Source organism: Parasteatoda tepidariorum, chromosome 5 (assembly GCF_982258835.1).
Source record: "Parasteatoda tepidariorum strain Cologne lab strain chromosome 5, Ptep-v5.0, whole genome shotgun sequence".
Lineage (NCBI taxonomy): Eukaryota > Metazoa > Arthropoda > Arachnida > Araneae > Theridiidae > Parasteatoda > Parasteatoda tepidariorum.
The window spans coordinates 14,057,024-14,067,039 of NC_141759.1; the positions used below are offsets into that span (position 1 = coordinate 14,057,024).

Consider the following 10,016-nt stretch of genomic DNA (forward strand, 5'->3'; position numbering starts at 1 on the left):
AAACGGAGAAAATATTTGGCTAATGCATTGTTTAAAACTAATTTACTTGTTAGGATTGGAAAACGGGTTGAAGAATTAGAATATTCAATTAACCTAGTTGTGCTTTTCGTTAGACTTGGATATCATTAAAGTTTATATATTGTTCAAGATTGTTTTGAAATTCTACTAAATATGAGCACCGAAGGTGGTTGTTAAATTATTAAGGTATATATTAATGTTTAATATAAACCTTAATGCAATCCCTGAACAAATTATTAGACGCACTATAAGATTTCATGTAAAATCTTAATTATCATGTGATACTATACAGCTTTATTGTTTTTACTCTGGTTTGCACTTGCAACCAGCGTTCGTGTATCATTTGATTAAATTTGACGATATATAATAAAAATTCGATGAATTTAGACGATATATTATATAAATGTGGAGTAATTATTAAGTATTATATTTGTATATAATAATTAAACCAAATTATTAGATGCTCCGTAGTGTTTTAATAATTGCATGTTTTGCACAAGTATTTTTAACTTTTATATTTAAACATACAAGTAATGGGTTTTTATTCAGGTGATTTTGTATATACTTCCTATTTGTATTTATTTTTAACGTATTGAATTACAATGTTAACCAAATGATACACGGACATAAGCAAGAACAAACCGGTTAACCGCTTATGATAAATTTTATAAATATTATCATAAATATTTATTTTTTAGCAATCAGTATATCAAAGAAAGTTATATTACAACTTTGCATTAAGTATGAGATATTTGTAAAAAGAAATTCATTTATATAAATTCAGAACAAGGCTCGTGCAAAGCTAAATATAAATTTATTTATTATACTGGTAGTTCGAGGTTCTGGCTATGCTGAGTAATTTGTGCAGGTGATATTTTAAGTTCCGAAATCAGTTTCACAAACATTCACTGAATAAACTTTTTTTCACTGGATTCTGATTCTTAAATCTAAAAAAACAGGAAGCAGTCGCAATCTACAAATCATGATTCCCATAGTTTAGGCGGGAGAGCAGTCAGAAGTTGTTATCATAACTTTTTGCGGATTTATTATTTCTCTAGAAATATTTAAAAGAGCAACAACAAAAAATTTGCACTCTAATGTAAACCTCGTTAACTGAAAGATAATACTCAGTAAAAAAATAATTTTTAAATAATTTATTCAATAAGACTCATAAAAATGTCAATTCTCTCACTACATAAAAAATTATAACAAACATTCCCTGCCCATTTAATTTCTAAATGGCACACTCCTGTTCTACCAAGAGTGTTGTCATCATCAATGCTTGCAATAATAAATGTTGTTCTACTATTACAGACCTGCTGATACCTGATACAATTGTGGTTTTTCTCTTTAGGTAAAATTCTTAACAAATGTGACTACTTTCTAATGTTACTATAATACTGCTACTTCAAAAACTACCTAAGCCTAAACTTTCAAATTTTTATGTTACTCAGACTTCTTGTAATCGCATTTGTGTCTTATCAATTATTATTCCAATATTTTTCTTTTGCATATATCTCACATTTTACTGTTCTGTATGTTAGTCATTCGACCACATTCGCCCGTTGAATTTGGCAATTTAATCTCAGATGAATAGGCTAGTGGCGCAAGGCAGGTACCTCGATCAAACGCTTACATTGAAGCATTAGAAAATGGAAACGAAATTTCATTATCTACCACTACAAAATATTAATTATATTTAATAAAAATTTTAATCAACTACATGTATTCCAATTAGTTTGACATTATCGGTCAATTAAACGACACATCCGCCAGTGAAAACTTCAGCTGGTAGATGTAATGAGTGCATTATGAGAATTTATTCCTAGTCAGCGGTAAAATTCAACGCATAGAATTAGACTCGTCGGCATGTAATTCAAATGCTACCTGCGCTGAAATAGAAAAATTGTGTAGGTTTCTTTAAAATTGTATGTGGACACTTTTTTGTGAGAACGCGTCTTTAATACAAATAAAGCATTACTTCGATTTGTGTGTGTAGAATATAAGGGCTTGACACCCAATTAGAAGGTCTTCAATCTTTTATTTTGAGTAGCAAATCATTAATCAAGGATTTCTACAATAAAGATAATTTTGAAATGTACCTTTGCAGTGTTTTTTTAATGCAAAATGTTAACACATTTGTCAAACTCCTAAGGCAATTTTTTTTAATGTTTCTGACTGCTTTTTAATCTTATAATAATGTCACTTCAAATATTATAATAGTCTAAGACTTCCAAATTGGCTGTTTCGCTACCACTAAAAAAATCTCCAAATGAAAGTGCTGTTGTTGGCAGCTCTGTTCTCGGAGCTAATTCATTGTCTATTAGTTAGTATACGATTCAAAAGTGTCAGACTATGAATTTCAATGGGCTGAATTTGTATAGTATTAATTTTGAGTAAGTGTTCAAAATACATCAGAAACAATACCTCTCTTGCCTATCTAGATGAAATTCCAGTTTTTCTCTCAAATCACTCTCTCAAACATCTCTTTAAGAAAAGGGGGAGAAGCCTGCAGAGGGGGATTGGGTAGTTCTGAGGTGCGGGGACAATTGCTGAGCAGGAAGGCAAGAGCCTTGAAGCTATCAAAAAAAACGAGAGCGATGCTTCTCTCTCACGGTGGCTTCCTCGACTGCCGCCAAGTAGGCACGCTGAAAAGAGCAAAGTGAAATACGGTTAACGTTAGGGTGGGGATAATCCATAATAAAAATTGGTTGATCAAATTAAATGTAGGGAAAGGCTATTGCGGTTAAACGAACGAAAACTGAAAAAACTATTAAGGAGTAGAAAAACAACGCAAGTGTGATGTAGCAACATCACAAAAATTTAATTTTTTTCCTTGAACTGTCAACTCAGCGAAAATTTTTAAGTAATTAAAAAGAAAAAGCCATGAAGAAATTAGACGCTGTTCCTTTCTCATTATTTGCATCAACTAAAAACATGCAATTACACTAGTTATTTCTTCAGTGCATTTGTAAGAATAAACAATGCCTAGGTAGCCATATTTCCAACTTGGCAAAAAGAACTCTGGTTTTGTATGCAATAAAGAAATTTTATTACATTTTATAAGCGTTGTTGAACAACAGACACAATTATTGAGTTTGTGATTATCAATGTTCAACTCCGTAGTCTTGTAATTTTGAACCCAATCCAGAAAACAAGGGAACTCCTTGATCAAGTATTGGGAGATATTTGCCTTCGCGGACGACCTTTTAATCAAACTTGCTGCATCGGGACTCCAACCCATGGTCCATCTACCACTGAGGATATTTTACGTTAGCACTGTGGTCGGGGCTAGCCGGATGCGAAATTCGTATCGACAAGCGATTACTGGGATTCAGGTAACTCCATTGAAAGGTTAGCACTCTATCCTCTGATCCACCATGCCTTGCAATACAGACGCTGTCGATAACATTTACATAAGGTAGAAAATCATGCTATGGAGTATTCAATAGTTTTGAATATTAAAGATAATGTTCATTTTTTGATGCTTTTACGCTGATGCTGTAAAAAAAAATTGCAAAGCGCATACAATTTTACTGTTTGCCTGCATGCTCCGAAAATGTTTATTTCAACTAATATTATTATTCTCTCTCAAATATATCAATCATAGTTAATTGATATATACTTACAAATATATTAATAAAGAAACGGTTATCATTCTTTTATCTGTATGCTTTTTGTTTAAATTTACTTTAGATTAAAGAAAAGAACGTATATATATTTTTTTTCACTCTTTTAGAAGTAAATTACTCCTCTTTGCACCTGTGAAGCCCATTATGTGAGAAGGAGAGGCAGAGAGGTAATGTAATCTATCCTCCGATTAAGATCTACAATTTCTATTCTTCACTCCGCTGTAAATATGTATATACTTGTTTTTCGATTTTGTTTTTACTCACTCCGTTTTAAATTTTCTATATATTTATTTTTTCGACTATGCAAATAGCTTATTTTTTCTGTTATTTCGATTTCTTGTAATCACGCTTGTATCTTATCAATTATTATTCAAATCTTTTTTTTTTATGTGTGTGTATACATCACATGTTTTACTGTTCTGTATATTACTCATTCGGCCGCATTCGCCCGTTGAATTTGGCTATTTAATCTCAGACAATTAGGCTAGTGCCCAAGTCAGGTACCTCGATCAATACGCTCACATTGAAACATTTAAAAAGGGAAACGAAATTTCTTTATCTACCACACCAAAATAATAATTATAATTAATATAAGTGTTAATCTCTTCAGATTCTGCGTGCCTTATATAAAAATTCAAAAATTAAATAATATATCAGCCAGTGAAAACTTCAGCTGGTAGATGCAATGAGTACATTACGAGAATATATCCTTAGTAAGCGGTGTAATTCAACGCTAAGAACAAACATATGCATAATACATGTGTAGGAAAGAGTCAAATTTAAATTTGGTGTATGCTTATAATGTACGTACTTTGTATAATACCTCCCCCCTCCCCATCGTACAAACACTAAAAAATAGCAAATCCCCTCCTTCGAAGTCTCTGCTTACATAGGAAATAACGGTCGTTAGCAGTGAGTTTTGCAACAGTTACTCACGGTTTTTGACTAATTTTTTATTAACTTAATAACTTTTTGAGTAAATTTTGACCATTATAAGAAATAAAAATTGTTTATTTATTATAACTTTTTTTTCACTTTTTATGTGCTAATTATGAAAATGACGTGAAGTGTCAGGCTGAAGAGAAGCCAAGATTTTCAAAAATAAAATGCGTTTTTTCCCTAATTTTTTAATGTTTGAAAAATTATATTTTCTTGTGCGAATAAAAACTTACAAAACTTGAGAATTATTTATTGATTATAATGATTTTCTTCTAAATGAAAAAACTTTCACAAAATTGAACATTTTTAACAAAAATTATAAACTATTTGTCAGGTCTAAGTCCTAGATAATTCTTAACGGCGAGATGGTACGTATTTAGCTCATAATTATAGCTTTGTTTCGAGTTTGAGGCACTTTAACTGTGCCATTTTTATTTTCCTAGACGAAATAGCATTGAAAAATATTATATATGGTGATACTCTTTCTGTAATTCTTTTTTTTTTAAATTTATTTATTCACTTCTAGGTTCATGGATTCATCTAATGTTAAACATCCACAATATGCATATTTACCATTTGGCGAGGGACCAAGGAACTGTTTAGGAATGAGATTTGCTTTGCTGGAGATCAAGTTATGTATGGCTAACATATTGCATCATTACAGATTTAAAACTCATTCAACAAAAGTAAGAATTGGTATGTTATAGATAACCCAAATTATAATATTTGTTTCGGTATTGGTTTTTGTTTTGTTTTTTACTTAATGTTTAAAGCAACACAGATGAAGAAAAGCTACTTAGCTTTAACCATTATGTATTCTCATTTTTTTATCATGTGTAGGTCACTTTATGTGGCCTGTTATTGAGGAATTAATATAAAATATTTTTTTCTTATTTCCAATGAGCTGCACAAGTGCGCACACATGAGGAGACCTAGTGCGTTCTCCAGAAGTGGTATCCACTCTTTCAGGACCACCACAATGGGTGAGATACCGTTGGCCATGTTAATTTGGATGTCTAGTTTCTACCACACTAGATGGCAGCACCATCTAGTGTGGTAGAATATAAAATATTTTAGGAGACATTTTTTTATATAATTCGGAAACTTAAACAGGCTGGTCACAAGTATAAATATCTTGCGCCAAACTGCTCTCGATATATAGACACTACTTTTTTGTTACTTTTAGAGAACAAACATAACTAGAGAACTTATTTATCCCCAATATTCACAATGACTTTGAATAATAAAATTAACTTGGTTAAATGTGAGGAGATATTACGAAGTTATAATAGTTTTAATTCATGTTTACATGAAAAAGTGTTTTATTCCAAAGCACTTTTTACGAATTTGTTCTTTTAAACTTTCTGCTTTTCTCGATACTTAATATTTCATTTAAGAAATGCTGAGAAGTTATTAAATATTTGGATTTAAGTGATCAATGCCTTTTTATATAATACGAGAAATAAAGCACAAGGCAAGAGAAAAATGAACCACCCTGTATAACTTTTGATGCAATGATCGGATCTTCAAGTTCTAGAACCCAATCTTAATGGTTTGAGAGGGTCACCGCAAATATGCTAATTGATTACAGCAGACGATATTTTATTTAACCAAATCAGGCACAAAAATTCAGATACTTTATAGTTCCTGCGAAATCAAATTTTTAAAAAGACAGTTATTTAAAGTTCAATTTCTCAAAACCCATTCGACCGATTTTTCTAAGCAACTGACGCAGATCTGATTAACGCTTGTCCACAGCGGGATTCTCATTGCTAACGTTGTAGGGCCTACTGCGGATTTGCACCAATCAGAATCGACAATTGTTTTGAGTTTGAATTTCATTTAACTAACGTTAAAAGTAGTTGCCAGGAATCGCTACAAACTACTGTTTTTTGGTATCACACAACTCACTACACTACTTCTTTTTAAGAGTAGAGCAATACACAACAAACTACGGAAAAAAGTAGCGTCTACAGAAGGTTTAGTTACAGTAGTATAGCGACTATAGTAGTAGTAGCGAGGTACTTCCTACCGATGGTCGAAATACGTACATTACCGTTTGTTTTAATTTTTATCTTTAAATTGTATAACTCTGTGAACGGAGCTGATCCGGACACATAAGCAGTTGTAAAAGCGACACAATCGGACTTTTTTTTCTAATCCGTAAACCATCAATCTGTTTTGTAAGTAGATTGTATATTGGACAATTGCATATTATTGTGGCGATTGTGTGTTTGAGGAACTCAAATCAAACGGACGGAAATGAGTCAAATTGACTCATATCCTTAGAGATAGGTATACCACCTGGAGAATTTCAATATTTCCACGCTTTTGAAGAAAATAGCCTTCAATATATATTTACTTCGATCAATGGTTAAAAGTCATTACTAGAGATAAAATAAAAATTCCAACGGGTTATATAATTTTCCTTACAAAACTCGAAATGCATCAAAATGATGCGTCCCGTAAACCTAGTGTTAAGAGCTCAGCAGTGAGAGAAGGGGAACAATTCGGCGTTGTTTATAAACTGATGTCTGCGAAACAAACAAAAATTCTCAATATTTTAGCTCTTAATTGTCTCTATAAAACTGGATGCTGGATGCTGGATATTGGGGTTATCTCGGCGTTTGGCGCGAAGCTCCACTAACCGATTCATCGATTCTGTTTTGTTGTATTTTGGGAGGTCCTATATATCTTTGAAGTTGTAGTATGTTGTAACAACAAGTCAAGTCCTTAAGGAGTAAATCTTTAGTTTTGAAGGGAAAATCATCTTTGGATTGGGGAGATCCCCTTGAGTAGAGTTGTATGATATCTCTATAAAACAATGCAAAAAGCAATAATGAGGAAAGTTATTTCATGAAATGAGTGGTTGCATATTTCGAATCAAATTAAGCAGGCCTTTTATTTCGTTAGCTACCAGCTGAATTTGAAAGTATGACATTAAAGTTATTTTAGAATCTACAGCTGAATTTTAAAAGCATTATTCTTTTAAGAGAGATTGATTACATAAAAACTGAATCATTTATATTTGTAGTAATCACAAATGAATCAATTCTTTGAAAAACGGAGTGAAAACGAGGTAGTTTTGCTGCAATTTTTTAAACTTATGCATGGTTTGCAGAAATTTTAAAAATGTATTTTTCGTGACCTGCTTGCAATGTGTTAAATGGTGAAATCTTAGTAAGAAAAATATTCTGCCAGAATGAAATTAAATTTTCTAAATAAAAATTTGAAATACAGCAAAATACAAAATTGTGTTTGTGTTTTTTTTTCCAGGTGCCTTTGGAATACAAGAAATACTCTGCGTTCCTCAGTGTTACCGAACTACCTTTGGCTTTAGAGAAAATTAATCCTAGTGCGGATTCAACATTGTAAAATTGAGATTGCACATTGGTTTTTATTTTCACCCGTGAGAAGATGGCATATTCAAGCAAATTGAAAAATATCAGCATGCATACTTCTTTTTGTAAATATGAATATAATCTTCAGTATTAAAACTATTTTGTGTATAAAGGATGGTTTATGAAAGAAAAATAAACAGTACAGAGGAAAAAAAATTGGATTTATTTCGTGTACATAAAAGTGATCAATGAAGTTATTTAAAATGTTTGTGTTTGATTTTTTAAATAAAAAAAAATACAGTTTATTGTTTCACTTTTAGTTTTTTGTCATACTATCTTACAAGTTGACAAACGTTTTCTTCCCTTTGCCGCAAATGTATCATGTTTTTCATTATTTTGTACTAATTTAGGTCAAAATAATTTAGTAATAAATGCTGGCTATATTAATATAAAATAATAAATTATTTAGCATTAAAATAATATATCTGAGATTGACAGCGTGGAACATCGATGTCTTTTTCTGTGTTAAAGACAAAATCTTCAAAACACGGTTCACTTCGAAACAATAATTTTGCAAATGTGCAGTTATTTATATCTAAAATAAATAGTTATTTATCATTGAAATTTCTCTAATTTACTAAATCAATTGCTGATAAACTTATTGAATTAGAAGGGGGAAAAAATTTCAAACTACTTATTTCGTATTTTATATTTTAATACAAATAAAATACTACCTATAATCAAACTGTTTTTTTTTTTTTGCTGCTTTTAGACAATTTTTATAATTATAAAGAGTAGCAAAATATATTTTATATGTTTTCTATATGTCATGTTGTGTTATCTTTATTTATATAGTTTCTTCACGAGGGGCAAACTGCTTCATATCTTCAGGAAGCTGTTTGCTTTCTAACTTTTCCCTCAACTTATTTTTTTTTTTACCTGATGTGTCAATCCCAGATGGATGGGTAAAAGGCCTATGTGAACTAACACATATCCGAAACGAACAATGAAGATATTGGCCTTTCTTTATTTCTATGAGCAACTTTAAGGAAATTTGGTAAAAAAAGAAATTGGATGATACGATTAAGAGAGATGAATGGGTATAAATTGTTTGTGTAATTATTTGTTAACACATTGCTGACCGGTCTCAAGTTAACTCGTGTTTTCGTTAGCAGTGATCTCGTGGTGACTATTTTAACAAGTAATTTTCCTTACTTTTCAAGTTTTACTATTTAATACTAAAAATTTATTATAACTTTACGAGACCTTATACAATTGCTAAATCCGTGACTTTGGTTCACAGGTGCCCACTGGGATAAGCGAAATGAGTAACGAATAAAGTTCAGTGCCTGCCATTCGAAAAAAAAAAAGAATTGATAAACTTTTGTATCATTGCACGACGTAGGTGAATGTTATACCTTTTATCATACAAAAAAAGAAATACTAAGAGTTGAATAATAAATAAAAAATTTTGAAGTTTATTTTTATTGTTTTACTTCCACATTCGCTTTCAAAACTATAGCCGGGCACATGGGGTAATTTTCAGAAAAGTTGCCGGTCAGCAATGTGTTAAGTAACGGATATATTTTGTTACCGTGTTGAATGCCACGCTAATTTTTCATGGCTTACTCGTCTAGTCAAACGGTAAATAACTACAAACTAAATGTTCAATTATTAGACAGATTTTGTTACTTTTTTGAAAGGTTTAGCAAGACATAGTTATTGTCTTGTCTTGTTGGTTGGTCGGGGTGCCAGAGGCCGAAATGGCATTTTACCCCTTCATCATGAGATGAGGTGGAACACTGAGGTCAGGAGCATAAAGCTAAAGATGAGATGGGGGGGGGGATGGCTGATTGCCATGGTGAGGAAAAGCTGTGAGATGACTTGAAAATGAGTTGAGAGTAATAAACAAAAATGAAGTCCACTTTGCTTCTCCCATTCTAGTTTCGGATTTTCTTAATGTCAATGGATTGATCTGGTCTGACCCCGTCAGACCAGATGAGAATTATCAAAAACAACAACTAAGAGTTCAATCACCTATTTCTCACTCATTTCTTCCTGCCCTTCCGAGAAAATGTTTTCTCTA

The 10,016-nt window shown here is 31.6% G+C and overlaps 1 long non-coding RNA gene across 2 annotated transcripts in view; it reads left to right on the plus strand.

Moving 5' to 3' along the window:
* The window catches only part of LOC147808583 (uncharacterized), a 305,187-nt gene extending 297,041 nt beyond the window's left edge, over window positions 1-8,146 (plus strand). For both annotated transcript variants that reach the window (XR_015433626.1, XR_015433625.1), the window contains exon 2: window positions 7,866-8,146. This is a non-coding gene — a long non-coding RNA (uncharacterized LOC147808583). The remainder of the gene's footprint in view (window positions 1-7,865) is intronic.
* Window positions 8,147-10,016: the final 1,870 nt, after the last annotated feature.